Source organism: Chrysemys picta, chromosome 6, assembly GCF_011386835.1.
Source record: "Chrysemys picta bellii isolate R12L10 chromosome 6, ASM1138683v2, whole genome shotgun sequence".
NCBI lineage: Eukaryota > Metazoa > Chordata > Testudines > Emydidae > Chrysemys > Chrysemys picta.
In genome coordinates, this window is record NC_088796.1 from 29,732,460 (window position 1) to 29,752,988 (window position 20,529).

At 41.3% G+C, this 20,529-nt stretch overlaps 1 protein-coding gene across 1 annotated transcript in view; it reads left to right on the forward strand.

The window, feature by feature from the left end:
• The window catches only part of NIM1K (NIM1 serine/threonine protein kinase), a 79,112-nt gene that overhangs the window by 23,123 nt on the left and 35,460 nt on the right, over positions 1 to 20,529 (forward strand). The window contains exon 2 of the mRNA XM_005282202.3: positions 11,616 to 11,715. The gene's annotated coding sequence lies outside the window, so the exon portion shown is untranslated. The remainder of the gene's footprint in view (positions 1 to 11,615; positions 11,716 to 20,529) is intronic.

Sequence of the window (20,529 nt, forward strand, 5' to 3'; positions counted from 1 at the left end):
ATTAAATATTATTTTGTTGGATTGTGAACATTTAGCCAGGTGGTTCAGATGAGTCTGTAACAGCACCTTGTCCACCCCACCAATCTTTGTGTCATCTTCAAACTTTACCAGCAAAGATTTTATATAATCATTTAGATCGTTGATAAAAATATTAAACAACATTGAACCAAAAATGTATCCCGGGGGGACTGTGCTAGAAATGGTCCCACTCATTGTTATCTCTCCATTAACTACTACATTTTGAGAACTGTCACTGAGTCAGTTTTTAATCTACTTAATGTGTTCACTGTTGGTTCCATATAATGCAAGTTTCTTGATCAAAATATGATGTGGTACTAGATCAAATGCCTTAGTGAAATCCAAGTTTACTATACCAACATAGTTGCTTTTCACAACCACACTTGTAATCCTATCAAAACTATTTCTTGCCTCCGAAAATTGCTTGTATGGCTTCCCAGTTTGAGGAACAAGTTGCACTAAAATGGTGTGAGTTCTTGGAGGGACAGACCCAGAGCGTACAAATGGTAAACTGCACCTTCACCACTAGACGAACACCCCTTTTGGAGTCCCACAAGGATCAATTCTCTCTCTGATCCTCTTTAATGCCTACACATAGCCATTAGGTGAACTGATCGATGGCATGGACTCAAGTGCCAGTAATATGCAGATGAGCACCGCTCTATTTATCATTCACCACATGTTCATACCACCATCACCATGATGGCCCAGGGCTTGGACAAGATCAACGCATGGATGAAGAACAGCTGGCACAAGCTGAACTCGAGCAAAATAGAGGTGATGATGGTGAGCAGAGGACAGCATTTTGAATAGTCCACATACACAGAAAAATCTCCTTTGGCTGAAGGTGCACATCTAAACAACAGACTGAACAGACCTATTGTGGAAGTGCTCTTTGATTCCTCACTGACCCAAGCTCTCACATAGCAGCATCCACACATAATACTTTCTGCCATCCCTAGGTGGCTAGGAGACTCCATCCCATCCTGGTAGATGATGTACTGGCCTCAGTTATTCATGCTTTCATCACCTCTTGTCTGGACTATAGCAATGTGACATACCTGGGCATGCAGCCTTCAGCCCTTAGGAAACTCCACCTAGTACAGAATGCTGCAGCATGTCTCCTCATTAGCATTGGATTGTGCAAACTCATCAGACCTCTCCTCCACTCCCTACACTGGCTTCCCGTAGACCAGGGGTTCCCAAACTTTTTGCCAGCATCACCCCATTTTAATTAATTATTTCCTCTTGGGACCCCAGACAGCATGGAGGATGCCATTTTGAAGAGCAAAATGGCAATCTCTGCACAGGGTGATCTCACTCACTGTATGTATGAGGTCACATTGTGTGGAGGAAGCCATTTTGCTCTACAAAATAGTATCCTCCACACCGCGTGATCTTGTATGTATGGTATGTGCGAGGTCATGCTGTGTGGGAGATGCTATTGTGTAGAGCTAACTGGTGTCCTCCATGTGTCGTGACCTCACACACACCATGTCAGGGTTCCCTCCCCACTCTGAACTCTGGGGTACAGATGTGGGGACCCGCATGAAAGACCCCCTATGCTTATTTCTACCAGCTTAGGTTAAAAACTGCCCCAAGGCACAAATTCCTTCCTTGCCCTTGGTATCGCTGCCACCACCAAGTGATTTAAACAAACATTCAGGGAGGGCCACTTGGAGCCCTACCTCTCCCAAAATATCCCCCCAAGCTCCTACACCCCCTTTCCTGGGGAGGCTTGAGAATAATATCCTAACCAATTGGTTACAAAGTGATCACAGATCAAACCCCCTGGGTCTTTAGGACACTGAAAAACAATCAGGTTCTTAAAAGAAGTTTATTTAAAAAAAGATAAAAGAATCACCTCTTGAAAATCAGGATGGAAGATAACTTTACAGGGTAACAAAAAGATTCAAAACACAGAGGATTTAGGATCTAGGCAAAACTTTAAAGTTACAAAAAAAACCCAACCAGGAATAAATCTCCCTCTTAACCTAGGGAAAATTCACAAGCTAAAACAAAAGATAATCTAACACATTTCCTTGCTATTACTTACTATTTCTGTAATATTAAATGTATCATTTCAGTAGGAGCTGGATTACGTGTTTGGTCTCTCTCTTTGTCTCAGAGAGAACAACAACACAGAGCACAAAGCAAAAACCTTCCCCCCACAGATTTGGAAGTATCTTCTCCCCTTATTGGTCCTTTTGGTCAGATGCCAACCAGGTTATTTGAGCTTCTTAACCCTTTAAAGGTAAAGGAGAGATTTTATGTTACCTTTAGCTGTAGATTCATGACACACCATAAGTGCAAGGTCACTCTGTGAGGAGCAAAGTGGCATCTTCTGCACACTCAGGATTGTAGCAACCCCATTCACTGATGGCGCAACCCCAGTTGGGGCATGACAAAGGATGAATATAAAGAAATAACTCAAGAATGTAGGGACAAAATTAGAAATGCCAAGGCACAAAACAAGATCCAACTAGCTAGAGACATAAAGGGTAACAAGAAAACATTCTACAAATACATTAGAAGCAAGAGGAAGACCAAGGTCAGGGTAAGCCCATTACTCAATGAGAGGGGGGAATAATAACAGAAAATGTGGAAATGGCAGAGGTGCTGAATGACTTCTTTGTTTCAGTTTTCACCAAGAAAGTTGGTGGTGATTGGACGTCTAACATAATGAATGCCAGTGAAAATGAGGTAGAATCAGAAGAGGCTAAAATAGGGAAAGAACAAGTTAAAAATTACTTGGACAAATTAGATGTCTTCAAGTCACCAGGGCCTGATGAAATACATCCTAGAATACTCAAGGAGCTGACTGAGGAGATAGCTGAGCCATTAGCGATTATCTTTGAGAAGTCATGGAAGACTGCAGAGATTCCAGAAGACTGGAAAAGGGCAAATATAGTGCCCATCTATAAAAAGGGAATTAAGAACAACCCAGGGAATTACAGACCAGTCAGCTTAGCTTAGTTTAGCTTAATTTAGACTCTCATTGACTTCAGTGGGCTTGGGGTCAGCCCACAGTGCTTTCTAGCACCTAACTGGGATATTGGTTTAATCTGACCCAGGGCCTGTCTACACTACACAATTAAGTTGATCCATGTTAGGTTAATTTACAGCCACCACATGTCCACTCTGCCCTCCATAGGCGACGTGTGTGGGGGGCATGTAGGGTCAAATGCCCCCCAGATTTCTGCTCGGCCTGCTGGGGGGCAGGGAGAGGGGCTCTGACCTTCTCCCGCTGCTCCTACCCCACACCCCCGGGCATGTTTGGCTCCTGTCCTTGGCAGCTGGGCCCTGGCAGCGCATGGAAGGTGCAGGACAGAACTGCTTCTGACGCCAGCTGAGGGTGGATGCTCAGGGTCACTGCTCTGTGCAGCACAGTGGCTGCCTGTGAGAAACCTGCTGGGATGCAGGGACAGCCTGCCCCCTCCTTTCTCCATTTGGGCAGCAGCCAGGCTCCCAGCTGGAAGTGGGGAGCTGAGAGCCAGGCTCACAGCTGGGGCTGTCACCCAGTGGTGGGGGGCATTGACTCCAGCTGTGAGCCTGGTGCCCACTTGACAGCTGTGGGAGGCAGCTGTGAGGCACATGCCAGGCTCAATTTCATAGTAGGGAGGCTATCAACCTTTCCTGTCAATTTCAGGGCTCCAGCTGTGAGCTGGGTAGCAGAGCTGAGCTATGAAATTGACAAGAATGACAGCCAACAGCTGATATAAGTAATGCAGTGTTTACAAGGACACTGCTTTGCCCTAACTACACCAACACAAGCCCTATGCCTCGTGGAGGTGGAGTTATTATGTTGGTGTAGTAGGGCACTTACATGGGCAGGAGCAAGGCTGTAGTGTAGACACTGACATAATTAGGTCCATGTAAGGCAACTAACTCTGTAGTGTAGACCAAGCCTCAGAAGGAAGAACACCACCTACTGAATTACAAGCACCACTACTTGCAGCTTCCAGATTATGCTTAGAAGTTCCTCAGTTCATTTGATCTCATTGGCCTTGTGTGACCCTACTTAGCTGTGAATGTGAAGGGGTTATCCACCCCTATTTTCCAAATTTTCACCTGTTCACAGATTCAACCTAAAATCCCAGTCAGATTGAAAATGCTGATATATGTTTAGATATATGCAGCCATTGCTGGTAGTACTGAAATGAGCATTGCTTTTAAACCCACCACAATAAGTGGTTTAGTTCTTTGCTTTAATATTTAAAGAAACAGAATTTCCACTCAGACCTTTATGTTGCTGTGGACATGTAGCTTTGTGCGAATACATTTTAAACAGCTGTTCTACTCATCTGTGACCTCAGCTACACCCACACCTATGGCTTTCACATGTTGTTCTCCAGTTTCTAATTTAGTAAATTATAAACATTTTCTTAGTCTTGTATGTTTCTAAACAGTTGCCACAATGGTAACTTTATATATCTTTTTAATATTATGACTTTAAAACCCACATGGTAAAAAGTATATAAAAAACTAGTATGTATAATTGCATTGCATATTTTGTCAGATTATTTTCTCAGAAACTAAAGTGAAACTAGAGAGGGTTTTTTTTTCTTGATTTTTGTTTTGTTTTGTTTTCCCTTGCAACTTCTCTCCATCTAATTCTGCTCCACTCATGCAGCTGCCTTTCCGTGTGTTGGTGGCAGGTTGCTTTGAAGAGGCACAGCATTAAGGAAATCCAGGATGGATTAGTCAGTGAATGAAGTGCCAGAAGCACTGTTAATATCTACGTAAAAATAGCTTTGGCTATTTCAGAACTTCCATCAAGCAGTATTAGCTTGTAGATTCTACTGCACTTAAAAGACTATGCCTCAGTTCTCACAATTTCCTTTGAAGTCCGGATTGTTAGCCACAACTTTTATTCAAGATCCTGGGGAGCAAGGGATTCCGAGTGACTTTTTAAAAAAAAATGTTTACACAAACTTTTGATATTGGGTCTGTGGTACTAGCAGTGGTTCTGCAATTACAAAATATTGCTTATAACTTCATCAGGTAAGTGCAAATATTGGCAAGAATAAAATGTAAGGATCTTGAGTGTTTGTAGAAGAATTGGAGGTGAAGTACGGTAAATTTAAACATAGTGTGAATCTCTCCTACCCAGAAGTAAGTGTATACTGTTCATAGGCTGATCAATAAGAAACTTTAGTCTCCTAAAAATAAAGGAACTGATTTTGATCTCACTTGTAACTCCATAGATTCAGTCAATGGATTTACTCCTAATCTACACTCTTGCAAATGAGATCAGAATCTGTCCCCAAACCTTTAGGAAGAGATTGTATTTTATTTTCAATGTAAAAGTTTAAACAAATATAATCTGTCCTACCCGCTAGAAAAACATACCTTCTGGGGTTTTTTATTGTCTTCTTTTTTGTGGCAGTTCAAATACTCTATTGTACAAATTTAGCAGCTCCAACATCCTTTGGAATAATATACATAATCTATGTGTTTAATTAGAAATGGCTGGTCTCCTACAGATTACCCCATTATTGCAAGATATTCAGGCCAGTGTTGCTCTTTAAGAATGGAAATGTGTAAGAGTCTTCAGTTTATCCAAAAATATTATTGGACTTTTGAGTTTCTAGGCTAGATACTCAGCTGTTGTAAATAGGTGTAACTCACTGAAATCAATAGAGCTGCAGCTATTAATAGTAGCTAAGTATCTGGCACTCTGTTTTGTTTGCTTATGTTTTTTGGCTGCTCCTTTTTATTGTTAATCAAAAAATCTCATTCAGATAAAGCAAACTGTTTTATTGGGCTTTTTAAAGTGTGACATGGGGAAACTGGATGTCTGTAGGGATTGGTACTGGAATATGGAGCGTTTAATCTTTAGTTACTACTCTAGTTTATAGGTATATCTAATTGTATGCCATTCTAGTTTATAGCTGTACCTCTGATTGGTACTTTCTGATGGTTCATCTTTGGCATATGTGCAACAGTGACTCTTTGGTGGCCAACAGAGAAAACGTTTTTGGCACTCCTGCCCCTACCCCAGAGCTGCACAGGAGAAAACACATGCACACATACCTACAGCGCCCCCTGAAAGATAGGGCCCAGAGTGACTGCTCTGCTTGCCCACTCCAGAACTAGCCCTACCTGTGTAAAGTAAGTTCCAAGGTCTCAGTCCAAGTTCAAGTTCAAGTCCAAGTTCAGTTTGGAAACTGAACCTTCAGAAGTGCTCAAACCTTCAGAAGTGCTCCAGTCAGGACAGAGGGAGGCACAGTGGCAGGGCAGTGTGAGCAAGTTTTCATCACTGCTGCAGGTGCAGAATTTGTTCTGTGGATAAATACAGGTCTCCAGTCTCCAGGGCCATCAATTCAGCATCTCTTTGAAAAGAAGTAAAAAATGTCAGATGTGAGACTTCTGTTGAACTTATGACTGAGGCAAGTTATATATTTCAGTATTTTCCTAACACTGGAAAGTATAAAATTAATGTTTACGTCCAATCTGATGAAATGAGACTAGTGTCCTCTTGGAGGTCAAACGTGAAATTATATGTTTATTAATGCAAGGGTGCAGTATTTGATCTCCCTGCTTGGACATTATTAGAAATTAAATGGGGAAGTTAATCTAATTCTTTGATGGATGGAATATATATTATTATATAATAAATGGTGATCAGATTCTGATAATCTTTTCTCATGTTGAATTATTCCGTGAATAGCCCCATTGAAGTTAATGAGTCAAATTGCGAGGCCCTTACCCACACTGATGCTCAGTTATTCAGATGTAAGGAAGGGGTTGCTGTCTGGACCATTGGGACTACTTGTGAAATCAGAAACTACTCAACATGAACAAGGCTATCAGAATCTGGTCCCTAAGAACTGAAAGGCAACAATTCAAAAAATGTAGTGGAAGTCATCTTCACACATTGATACTCACCAGATAAAATAATAGTTTCTTCCTTCATCCTCTATTTACTTCACTTCTTTCTTCTTTTGAGTATTAGTCATTATCTCCTCACTCTCCTTAAACATTTTTTGCAGACAGGTCAATCAGCTAGCATAGCAGTTGTCTTAAACATACAGCTAAGGGTAGCATAAAATCCCTCCTTTACCTGGGTTAAGAATCTCAAATAACCTGGTTGGCACCTGATCAAAAGAACCCATAAGGGAAGAAAATACTTTCAAATCTGTGGGGGGAGGTTTTGTTTGTGCTCTCTTTGTTGTTCTCTCCGGGACAGAGAGGGACCAGGGCAGGAAAAAACATCTCCTAAAACCCTACCTGAAATAAGCATCCAAGATTACAAAAATTGTAAGTACTGTAATAGCAAGGAAATGCATTAGCCTATCTTTTGTTTTAGCTTGTGAATTTTCCCTATGCTAAGAGGGAGGTTTATTCCTGTATTTTGTAACTTTGAAGTTTTGCCTAGAGGGGAATCCTCTGTCTTTTAAATCTTATTACCCTGTAAAATTACCTTCCATCCTGATTTCACAGAGGTACTTCTTTTACTTTTTTTCTTTATAATAAAGTTCTGCTTTTAAGAACCTGATTGGTTTTTAATGTCCTAAAAACCCAAGGGTCTGGTCTGTGCTCACCTTGTTTACTTATTTGGTTGGTATATTATTCTCAAACCTCCCCAGGAAAGGAGATGAAGGGGCTTGGGAGGATATTTTGGGGAAACAGGAACTCCAAGTGGTCCTTTTCCTGAATCTTTGTCTAACTCACTTGGAGGTGGCAGTGATACCGTCCAAAGACAAGGAAGAATTTGTGCCTTGGGGAAGTTTTTAACCTAAGCTGGTAGAAATAAGCGTAGGGGGTCTTTCATGCGGGTCCCCACATCTGTACCCCAGAGTTCAGAGTGGGGAGGGAACCCTGACAGCAGTACATTGCATAATGCCAAGAAGAGCCATTCTAAAGAACTTGGAAGTAACATGGCATTACTTTCCTTTCAGGGAACACTTAAATATTTAACATGCACCCACATTAAGTTGCACAGTTATTATTCATTGCTAAACCAGCTGCTGCTTCTGGGGAGCAAAGCAAACTATACCTTGGTTTGCTCATTTTGGGGAGTGTTTCTCATTGTCACATTAAAAAGATTCTAATCAGATTTGTTTTTACCAACCCAGAAGTTTCCAAGCATAATCAAATCTCAAGTCATGGACATAGAATTCCTTTGAAATTAAACTGCTTCTTTGATATTTGTTTTGTAGGCTTTTAAAAATGTACAGAATACCTAACCGTGATAGAGTCTGAACTTTTGTTTATAATCTCTTGTTATTATGTTTTATTAAATATGTCTAAATTTAGCTCTTGAGAGAAGGCCTAGGGTGTGAAGTCCTCAGTCACAGAAGAGGTACAGCCTGGGTATTAGCAGCACAAGCTTCCCCTCACTACCTGTTAATGTGTCCCAGCCCTGCTATAGAGGCATTATCTGTAGGGATGAGATAACAGTTCTAGCTAGCTAAGGTACTTAGGTGGATCCCATTATCATAGTACTGGGACTTCTAACAATCTTTTTTAATATATGTATCCTCACTATGCCCCTGTGAGGTAGGGAAGTACCGATATTCCCGTTTCACCGGTGGGGAACTGAGGCACAGAGGGACAGACTTTGAAAGGTATTTAGGCACTTTAGGATGCAGTTAAGGGACTAGTCGGGTTTTCAAATGGGTGTTTAGGCACCTAACTCCCATTTATTTGAAACCAATGGGAGTTAGGCACCTAGGCTCATTTGAAAATCCCACCAGGTACCAATCAGCATCTTTAAGTACCTAAATACTTTTACAAATCTGGCCCAGAGAGACTCCAATTGAAGTCAATGGGGCTTAAGCACCTCACTTGCTTAGATGTTTTTGAAAATCCCTCTAGATGCCTATCTGCATCTTTAGGCACCTAAATACCTTTGAAAATCTGGCCCTAAATGTTTTGCCCAAGGTCACACAGGAAAGTCTGTGGCAGAGCTGGGAATTGAGTCCAGGTCTCCCAGGTTCCAAGCTAGCACCTCAACTACTTCCTCTCTGTTCAGTCTCTATAACCCCTTCAGCCTTTGGACTCCATATTGCTACAGGCTCCCTGTCAGTGCTAAGCACCAAGCATGGTGATGGTTATTGTGATTTGTTCACTAATAAGTATTGGTCTGAAACCACCAACTCATTTTGTGAAGGCAATTGATTGATAATCAGTTAATAACAACTTAATACTGGACTGGGATGGAATAAGACCCCAAGATGGGAAGGACTCCGTATTTAAGGTGATCATATATTTGGTTTTACTGGGACAGATCTGGTTTTTAATATGATATCTTGATGTTTATATTTACATCTTGTGTTTGTATTTACATCTGTCAATAGCAAATTAGGAATAATGGGACCACACCAACTTGAAATAACACCAGTATGAAAGAAAATAGTGCATTAATGTTTTCTCTTATTATCCAGTCATTGCAAATCACTGCAGTAAATTAGCATTGTATGTTTTCTTCTTCTCGCTTGCATTGTCTGTTAAATGCATTATCATTTCCTTGAATAAAAACTGTTCTTATTAAAAGTTAAGTTTCTTTTTTAATAGCAGGTAAAGTGTCCACTATGTTCTCTACCTGAATGATTTGGAATGGACTCATAGAATTCTATAACCTCCATTTGTTCTGAGATGTCATTCTTTGTCCTGAGTCCTTATTTTCTCATTTGAAGCCATGGGCTAAATTAATGCCTGGTATAAGTCTAGAGATGAAATGGAGCCAGGTGTAAGTTTGGTCCATTACTTAAAAGGCTAACAAAGACTTTTATTATATGTCTGTTCCCTTTTGGATATATGTTTAATAGAAGCTACTTTTATGTTACAGGAGCAATTCCATTGCAGACTGACTAAGGTACAATTTAAAGCAAAAAGCAAAATGACTGTCAAGGTTAAAGTTTGAGGAGAGTAAAGGACATTTTAAAATGCAGTGGACACTTCCTTTTATTAAAATTAGCATTGATTCCCGTCATGTATTTCAAAGACCTGGAAAATGAATGGATTTTGTTAACAAAGACTAGAAAGGTATTGGGTTTTAATGCACATGTATGAGCAGCTCAAACATTAATTAATGCTGTGCCTAGTCATTTTAATCACGTAAATAAAAAACAACACAATAAAAGGGATTTTTCCATATTTTCGTTTCTAGTTTACAAGTTTATAAGGCAAAATAAATCAGTCTAACATCGTTTTGATCATCTATCTTCAGTTTGCATGTAGTCAATCCTGTATCCATTAAAGATTTTGGACCAGATTTTCAGATGCAGTGCAGCTGCAGCTGATGGAGCCAGTGTAACTGGCCATGGGAGGATCACCCCTGTGCAGGGAGATTCTTGTGGTTGTATACACCCAGTATAGAAGCTACTATGCCACCTATCCTCCTTGCTGCCATGGTAGGGAATGTGGCCAGAACAAAGGGAGCATACCTGGAGCTTACCTATTTTCTGCTGATCTCTGACTCCTATTTTGGTCCTTTGGGGCCATGGGCAACTAGTGTAACTTATCTCTGAGGCTTAGCCTGGCACATAGATGGCCCAGGAATGGGAAAGTGCAAAGGTGAGCTTTATGCCACTTTTGTAGCCCCCCCTGCCGCAGCTCAGACATAGCCAAGGAATGGCCTTAAGTAGGCTGATGGTTCAGAGACTTTGGTTGTTAAGGGGAAGAAGCATAGTCTAGAGGAAAGGTTTATTTATCAAAACTAGACCAGGACTTTTTGAATCAACATGAAGGACTCCACAGCAATTTTCATAAGAAAAATGGGATTTGTCAATTAATTTTCACCCCAAATTTTTCTTCTAAAGGGTTTTCATCTCAATGATCTTTCTTGGGGGTGGGGAGAAAGAACTCTTCATCTCACAACTGTGCAGCATGTTGAGTTAGCTTGCTGTCCATCACAGAGGTGGCTGCATTTTAGTGGGACTTTCTGTGTATGGGGCTCAGTCCTGCAATCACTTGGGTATTGAACTCAATGGGACTATGTCAGCAGCAAAGTAAGGGTGAAAGTTAATTGCCAAATCCCGCTTTTTATAAAAAAAAGTGCTGTAGAATAGTTGAAGAGCAAGAGAAGCCTCTCTTTTTCTTTCTTTCTTGGTTCCATCTGAATAAATAACTTTCATTCCTACCTTTAAAGGGAAAATAATAGAAATTGTTGAACAGGAAAAGACTTGAGTTCTGAGCAATAAATCACCAGGAGGCACTGAACTAGGGAAACTTATGGTGCTATTATTAAGTTTGCCCAGCACTTACTATTAAAAGACCTTATTTTTTCAGTTGCTTATAATTTTTTTTTGTCTTGAACCATTTGGACTGGAATTTTTTATGCCAGTTGTCTGCCACAAGTTGATTTTCCCTCCCAAAATTTCAGCCAATATGGTTCAACTATTTCTAAGAATAAGGTTAGAGAAAAATAGGTTTCTTTGCCCAGGTCTTACTCCTCCTCATTCTTTGGAATTTAGCAGGCGATGGTCTTTTTGGCAGAGATGTCCCTTTGCCATCCCTGTCAAAATCAAGTTATACATCTTTGAAACACCAAAGGGGCAGGGCTGGGAGCAGTACAGCAGCCGCGCCGGAGGAGCTGCTGGCATGGGGCAGCCCAGCGGTCCCACTTTCTGCTTCTTTCCCCACTGCAGTTCCTGGGAGAGCCCTGCAGTCTTCTGAGTCCTCCTGCCTGGGGTCTGTACAGCAGAAGTCTCCGGCACAGCAGGAGGAAGACAGAGGCACCCCTCCCAGGTAACATGGGATGAATGTGGATTGGGGGAGGGGATGGGGAGAGTGGAGGCGGGGGCATGTAGGAGTTATGTGCGGAGGTCATGTGCCCCACTTTGTGTCCCACCCATGAGTGCAGCGTACCAGCAAGAAATTATTTCTACTTGTACCACCGCCAGACACTCTTACAAGAAGCAATTCAAAATGAATATTTTGTAATGTTTACGTCTCCAATTTCTCACATTATCTCATTCAAATTTGAAAATCTATCCCTTGGATGAGGCAACAAACAGAAGTCCCTTCTGCTTCTGATTGGTCACTATCCATGCAGAGGTTAAAACTGCTATGGCACTTTTAAAAAGAGTGGAGGGTATCACTGGTAGCCTAGCAAATATTTCCTCTCTCAGTGAAACAGGTTCTAATGCCCCTAGCCATGCCTGTGTAATAGGGTTGCCAACTTTCTAATTGCACAAAACCGAACACCCCTCCCTCACTCCTTCTCTGAGGCCCCGCCCCTGCTTGCTCCATCCCCCCTCCCTCCATCGCTCACTATCCCCCCACCCTCACTCACTTTAACTTGGCTGGGGGTTCGGGTGTGGGAGGGGGGTGAGGGCTCCGGCAGGGGGTGTGGGCTCTGTGGAGGACTTCAGGGTGCGGGAGAGGGCTCTGGGCTGGAGAGAGGGTTGGGGCACGGAGGGGGGGTGAGGACTCCGGATGGGGGTGCAGGCTCTGGGGTGGGGCTGGGGATGAGGGATTTGGGGTGCAGGAGGGGGCTCTGGGCTGGGGCCAAGGGGTTCGGAGTGTGGGAGGGGGTGCGGACTCTGGCTGAGGGTGTGAGATTTGGGGTGGGGTTGGGGATGAGGGGTTTGGAGTGGAGGGGGGGGCTCAGGCCTGGGGCAGGGTGTTGGGGTGTGGGAGAGGGCTTGGGGTGTGGGAGAGGGTTTGCAGAGTCCCAACAGCGCTTACCGCGGCTCCCAGAAAGCGGTATCCAGGTCCCTGCAGTGCAACCCCTAGGCACATGGGCGGCTAGGGAGGCTCCATGTACTGCCCTTGTGCCCATAGGTGTCGCTGCTGCAGCTCCCATTGGTCACGGTTCCCAGCCAATAGGAGCTGCGGAGCCTGCACTAGGGGTGAGGGCAGTGTGCGGAGCCTCCCTAGCCGCCCATGCAACTAGGGGCCACAAGGACCTGGCAGGCATTTCCGGGAGCTGCGTGGAGGTAGGGTAGGCAGGGACCCTGCCTTAGTCCCAGGCCCCACTGTGCCGCCGACCGGACTTTTAACAGCCCAGTCAGCGGTGCCAACTGGAGCTGCCAGGGTCCCTTTTCGATTGGGAGTTCCGGTCAAAAACCGGACCCCTGGCAACCCTACTGTGTGAGCTATTGTTGGTTGCATGATATCTCTACAGCCTTTGGTCTACAGTCTCAACACTGCCAATATGTTATTGCTTTGTAAAGCACCTTGGGAATTTATAGTGTAATAAGTGTATGGTCAAACCTGATTACAGATATCACACTTGTCAGCTAAACTGCACACATGAAATATTGAAAATAGAGCAGGTCTGAGCCAGTCCAGTAGAACGCAATGTCATGCAGTCCCAGTGTTTTATATCTTTAGTATGAATGGTGCTACATGAAATGATATTCAGGATTTTTTCAGTTCCAGTGTTAACCCGGAGTTATCTGAACCGAAAGCTATGGTAACTAATCTGTTTTCCTGGCAGTGTCAGGAAATAAATCAGTGGGGAATGCAGCACCTCCGTCTGATAAATTATTGGTACACACCAGAGTGCTTCCACTCAAAAATCCTTGTTTTTATTGAGTACAAAGTACATATCAAAACTAGCAATACTCTAGAAGCACATATAGTTACCCAAAGTCTGAGGTGGTGTCGAGTGACAGCAGCAGGATTCCAGTGGCCAGCCTTTCTCCTAGCCGCTTGGGAGTTTGATGCCAGTCTCCTTGATTGTAAAAAATCTAAACTTCTGCAAAGTACACTAACTAAACTCTGTATAGATTTTCTCCAAACTGGCCACACAACTCTCATAATGGCCCCAATATGCTAACAATCACCCTAGTAACAGCAAATAAAAATGTATTATTCTACTCATCAGCAAAGCAACTTTAACAAAAAAAAATGTATAGACATAGGCACCCAGACCAAGGTCAGTTTTCCACCCCCTCCTCATGAATCTGTCCTTTCACTGCATCTATCCTGTTAGTAATAGTACAGCTTTGTGCAATTGTTTTTGTTCTGTCTGCCTAAGCCAAGGCCAGATTTTCTGACTCTGTGGCATCCCCGTTTCCAGTTTTAAGTGCATAAAATGGCTGCAGGTTATGTCAAATCCAGTTCTCTCATAACACTGATAGCTGGCTCTATGGATCAGAAAATAGTCCAGAACCGATGTACAGCTGCCATGGTTGTTCCATCCACTATAGATCCAGGGACAGTGCTGAGCCACAATGTTCCCCTTGCTATGCTTCAAAGGGAATTGTAAACATTAGTTTCTTCTGTGAGTGGGTTTTCAATTTCCTGCTGATCCAGAGCATATGTAATGGAGCTGCCTTACCAGTAGCTAGGAACTGCATTATGTGTAACTGGAAGAAAAAATCAATGCCATCAGTAGAGAAGCAGATGCATGTCCTTGATGTCTGAACTCTTGAAGTAGGTTATTTATAAAGTAAAAAGTTCTCCTGAGACTTTTGAGAAAATACAGAATCCTGCTTGCGGCTTCATTGCTCAAGTTCCATGTGTGATGAATATTGATTCAGAGGGGAGAACATTTGTTTGTAAGAATATTTAGTCTAAAGGTTTTTAATATTTTATGTCTCTTATATCTTCCTGTTTGGATTGTTGTTGATGATAATATGTGAGTCCGTAAGCATGCTTTGTATAAAGAGCCATTTCTATGAAAACGATTGGCTCTGCGTAAAACTATGCTGTCTGGTGTTCTAAATCCAAATAATTTCAGATTAATCTCCATGCTTCTTACCACCACCCTCCTTATCTGACTGTTTTTAAATGGTTTTTGAAACACTATCTTTCATGCTTCAATTTAGCTCAGAAATAGATAAATAGATTTTCTTCAAACTTTACAAAACAATTCTGAGCCTAAAAAAATCTCAGTCCGAAAGGTAATTTGTGAAGAAACTGATGAAATTGAAAATCGGGCTTGAATTTAATGTCCCATCTTGGTTGTAGGCATAGTGTGACTTTCTTGTAATTCCTGTGGAATAATCTGTTGTATTGTTTTCAGACAAAACATTTTTATCCAAGCGAAAAGGATAAAATGTTTTGAAAATCAAGACATGAAAAGTACCACTGAGAATTTATGCTAGACAGGGAAATTAAACTGCAATGCAGTGATACAGCCAAAGTATGAATGGCTGCAGGATAGCCAGCAGATTCAAATGTGTATGTACACCCTGGCTGATCCATTGTCTTCAGGCACTCATCAGAGTATACCCATAGTTTTGCAGGGTGGGTATACTGTTGTGTACAATGTATGAAATTCATCCTTGGGTAGAAGACCCACACAAGGGTCTATGTACCATTTAAGTCCCCAAAATGGGGGTTAAGTGGGATTTTGTTCATAACTAGATCTCAATGAAATTTTTGACTGAAACTTTTTTGGCAAAAAATGCAGATTCAGCAACCTGTCTGGGCCAGGGGGAGCATGGCCTCTGTGGGGTAGGGGATGTGAGTGTCTGGGCCAGGGAGGGCCCCACAGTGGGGGAGGAAGGGTGAGTGTCTGGCCTCCCCTGGTGGGCTGTGGGGGTGAGGGGGCAGAGAAACAGGAAATGGGTTGTAATAGGGGTTTCTTTAACTCTCTACTCCTGGGGAGAAATTTGTGTGTGTCTGTATTGTTACAGACATACTTGCTGACAGGTATTTTGAAATAAATTTCCAAAATAATTGAAACTGGTATGATTACATAGTGTTATTTAGACAAATTAAATTTGCAGAATTTTGCAGAATTTTAAAATATTGTGTACAGAATTTTTAATTTTTTGGCACAGAATTCCCCCAGGAGTAACATTAACAGTTTGTTAATGCACTTTGATCTAGTCCTGTTTCAAAGAGGACTAGATCAAAGCACATTAACAAACTGTTAATGCATGTCAGTGGGGTCCACATGGACAGTTAGTCCACGGCAGGCTAACGCAGGCAGGGTAGATTCACACCCTAGTTTGCCACAAACTAATTGTTCATGTAGACAAGCCCATACATTCCAAGTCCAGAAGGGACCATTGTGATCATCTGGTTTGACCTCTTGTATAACAAAGGTAATAGAATTTCCCCCAAAATAATTCCTAGAACAAATATTTTTAGAAAAACGTCCAATCTTGATTTAAAATTTGTCAGTGATGGAGAATCCACCATGACCCTTGGTAAAGTGTTTCAATGTTTAATGACTGTTCAAAAATGTGCACCTTATTTCCAGTCAGAATTTGTCTAGCTTCAACTTCCAGCTCCTGGATTGTTTTCTACCTTTCTCTGCTAGAATGAAGAGCCCATAATGAAATATTTGTTCCTCATCTAGGTACTCATAAACGGTGATCAAGTCACCCCTTACCCTTCTCTTTGTTAAGCTAAATAATTTGGGGTCCTTGAGTCCCTCAATATAAGACATGTTTTTCTAATTCTTTAATGATTCTCATGGCTTTTCGCTGAACTTTCTCCAGTTTATCAACATCTTTCTTGAATTGTGGACACCAGACTGGACACAGTGTTCCAACAGCGGTCACGCCAGTGCCAAATACAGAGGTAAAATAACCTCTCTACTCTGAATCGAGATTCCCCTGTTTGTGCATCCAAAGATCGCATTAGTCCTTTTGACCATAGTGTCGGACTGGCAGATCATGTTCAGCTGATTATCCACCATGACCCCCAAAGCTTTTTCAGAGTCTCTGCTTCCTAGGAGAGAGTCCTCCATCCCATAAGTGTGGCCTACATTCTTTGTTCCTAGATGTATACATTTACCAAGTTATCCAGATCACCCTGTATCAGTGACCTGTCCTCTTTATTATTTACCATTCCCCCATTTTTGTGTTGTCTACAAACTCTCTACATCACTTATTCATGATGAATTTTTTTCCCCAGGTCATTGATAAAAATGTTAAATAGTGAAGGTCCAAGTACTGATCCACGTGGGACCCCATGAATGCACACCCACTCAGTGATGATTCCCCATTTACAATTACCTTTTGAGACCTATCAGTTAGCCAGTTTTTAATCCATTTAATAAATGCCATGTTAATTTTATATCATTCTATTTTTAAATCAAATGTGTGTTACCAAGTCAAATGCTCTATAGAAGTCTAAGTATATTATATCAATACTATATCCTTTGTTAATTTGTAATCTCATCAAAAATAGATAGGCTAGTTTGACAGAATTCATTTTCCATAAACCCATCTTGATTGGCATTAATTATATTACCCTCCTTTAATTCTTTATTAATCGAGTCCTGGATCAGCCACTTCATTATCTTTTCTGGGACTGATGTCAAACCCCAGTGTCCCAGGAGTTACTGAAAATCAACATTAATGGTCCAGCAAGCTCCTCAACCAGCTCTTTTAAAACTTTCAGGTGCAAGTTATCTGGACCTACTCATTAATAAATGTCTAACTTTAGCAGCCGCTGTTTAACAATATCCTTAGTTACTGTTAGAGTGGAAAGTATTTCATTATCATCATATGATATGATTACATTATCTGTTTTTCCCCCAAATACAGAACAGAAATACTGATTGAACACTTCCACCTTTTCTTCATTATTATTGATAATTCTATCATTTCCATCTAGTAATGGACCAATACCATTGGTAGGATTCCTTTTGTTCCCAGTATACTTAAATAACTCCTTATTGTGCTTAACTCTACTGGCTATAAGATTTCGCCTTGTATTCCTTTGCTTCCCTTATCAAATTTCTACAGTTCCTAGCTTCTGGTTTATATTCCTTACTATCAACTTCTCCTTTATTTCATTTTTATATATTATTTTTTAATATTTAGCTGGCTTCACTTCCCCTCTAAACCAGGTTAATTTTTAACAGGTACGGCCTTCTTAATCAATTGTGGCTTTTGGGGTATCAAGTAAAGTGTTCTTAAACAATTCCCAATTATCATTCACCTTTTTCTGATTAAACGCTTCCTCCCAACTGATTTGGCTTGTAATTGTTTTCAGCTTTGTGAAATTGGCCCTTTTAAATCTCTAAATGTATATATTACGTGTTTAGGCTTTATTCTGTTTGCATATTATAAATATGATTAAGTCATTATTGCTTATACCTAAGCTACCATTAATTTTTAGTTCATTTCTTCTTTATCTGTCAGAGTGAGGTCTAATGTAGATTTCTCCCATGTTGGATGCAACACTTTTTGAGTTAGCAAACTGTCATCTATAATATTTTGAAAATTCCAAGGATGTTTTAGTTCTGGCACCATGAGACCTCCAGCATATGTCACTCAAACTGAAGTGCCCATGATCACACAGCTTTTTTTTCCTACACTTCATAAATAGGTACTTAAGGAGCCAGTCATCCTGTTCCCTAGCGTGATTTGATGGTTTGTAGCAGACACCAATTAATACAGCATCACATGCTTTATCTGTTAGGACATTGATCCATAAGTACTCAAGTCATTTTCTTCTGAGTTGTCAGTGACTCGGAAATAGGTAATACTATTTTAACATAGAGTGCTTCCCCCCCCCCCACCTCCTTTGGTCCACTTGATGCTTTCTAAATAGGTTATAACCATTGATTTTAACATTCCGATCATACGAATTACCCCACGAAATCTCAGTAATTCCAACTAGATCCAATTACGCTCATAAATGAGCAATAATAATTCCTCTTGTTTGTTCCCCCAGCTCCTAGCACTGGTGCATAGGCAATTAAATAATTTCTTCTCTTCATGTTCTTTGATTAATTTTGTTATGAACATCTTGATATTGTGCTAAATGAGTGCTCTTATATTCCCTCTTTTTACACTCCCCTTTTATTATTAGTTTACCCCCCTCCTGACTACGCTAGCCTGCTGCCCCTGAAGAGATTGGTTCCCTTTCTGTGGAGGTGGAGACCATCCAAACTATACAGACCCCTTTCCCTATAGAGAATAGACCAATATTCCATAAAACCAAAGCCCTCCACCACTTACCTAGCCAGCAGTTCACTTCCACATCCTCCTCCTTCTGTCTTCCTTTGTTTGTGGGACAGACAGGATATCAGAGAACATTGCTTAGTCATTATTATTCTTTAGCACACTTTCTGAGTTTCTTGAAGTCCTTTTGTTATTTGTGAGATGTCTTGTGATGCAGTGTCATTGGAATGTTCTCTTCTTAAGTTGCTTTGAAACTTTTTGGTATGTAGGAGTTGTCTTCTAATCTTGATCTTTAACAGCATATTGTACTGCTCTAGCGCTGGTGTCTGCAATCTTCTGTAGCCTGCTCAGCTCACGGAGCTGACATAACGTTGGGTTGGCTGGGACCTTAGGGTCTTAACCACATAGTTATTTAAAACTATTAATTTTTTTATATCAAGTATCCTCAAACTGAACACTCATGTAAAGAATGTGACTAGTTTGCTCTACATGTTTCACTTAGAGAATAGAATCCTAGTCAAAAGTTTGAGTCTGAAGTGGATAATCTGTGGAAACCAAGAATGGTGCCATTTAATCTGCCTCCCGAACCCCACCCCCATCAAAATGGGTGAGAAAGGTCTGACACTAATGACTAGTGATATCTGTAGTTAGGCAGGCAAAGCAATTAAAACCAGTGTTTATCCTGTGTTTTAAGTGGTCTTAAAGAGCTGCCAGTCATTTCCTACCGATGGAATTTCGTCGGTTTGTAACACTGTTAGGGCTCCAATGGCTTGTTTAAACTCATGTGTAATGCTTCCTCACCAGCAATGAGTTGGTCTAACACCCACCTCAGAGATGTCCATTTATTTTCCCTGATGGCCCTGTGACCCTGTATGACCCAGTCTACTTTCAGTCTTCCATTGAAGCTCAGAGCCGCTTTGCCAGCAATCAGTAAAGATCGTATAATATCTGACTCTCCCTTGAGTGGCCTCCACTGCAGTCAGAGTTTTACTAAATAAGACAAATCTCTTCCCTGTTTCCAGACGTTAGAAAGAAGTTTTGAAGAAGGGTTTGTCCTTTATGCAATGTCAGAAGCCAACATCACTGTGCAACTTACTATATGGAGAACTTTATGCCACTGCTGCCCTTTATCATATCAGCAGCTGACTGATTTCAGCCCTCTTCTACCATTTAAAAATCAAAAGGATTTTGAGAAGCAGATTAGTTTTAATATATCCTCTCACTAATTCACATTGATTAAGGAGGAAGTATGGGTTTTTTTTGGAAGGATGGGCAGATCATTTAAGGAGATTAGTCTTTTATGCCCACTATTGTGTCTTCTGCTCTTTACACAACATATGTTATATGAACAGATTACTAAGTATATATACCATACAAGGACAACCTATGTATACACACTGCTTCTCTGGCAGGGTTTGTGTGGCTTCTGAAACATAGTGAGGGCCACTAGAAGGCTCATAAACTATTTAAAGAGACACTGACCAATTCTTTATACACTTCACCTGCCTATCAGTTGTTTCAGACAGGCCTTTTGCCATGTTTGAATATGTTTGGAGCAAGGAGGGTGGTGGTTTAAAAATGTATGCCTCTGTTATATAAAGTTGATACAAAAATTCAGTTGGGAGCAAATATGATGAGGAAGACCTAAGCAAATCTCACTGGGGATGGCAGCCTGTGACCTTACCCAGAGTACAATCTGGACTGTTCTCCAACCTGGGGTGCCTTTTATTCTGCTTCG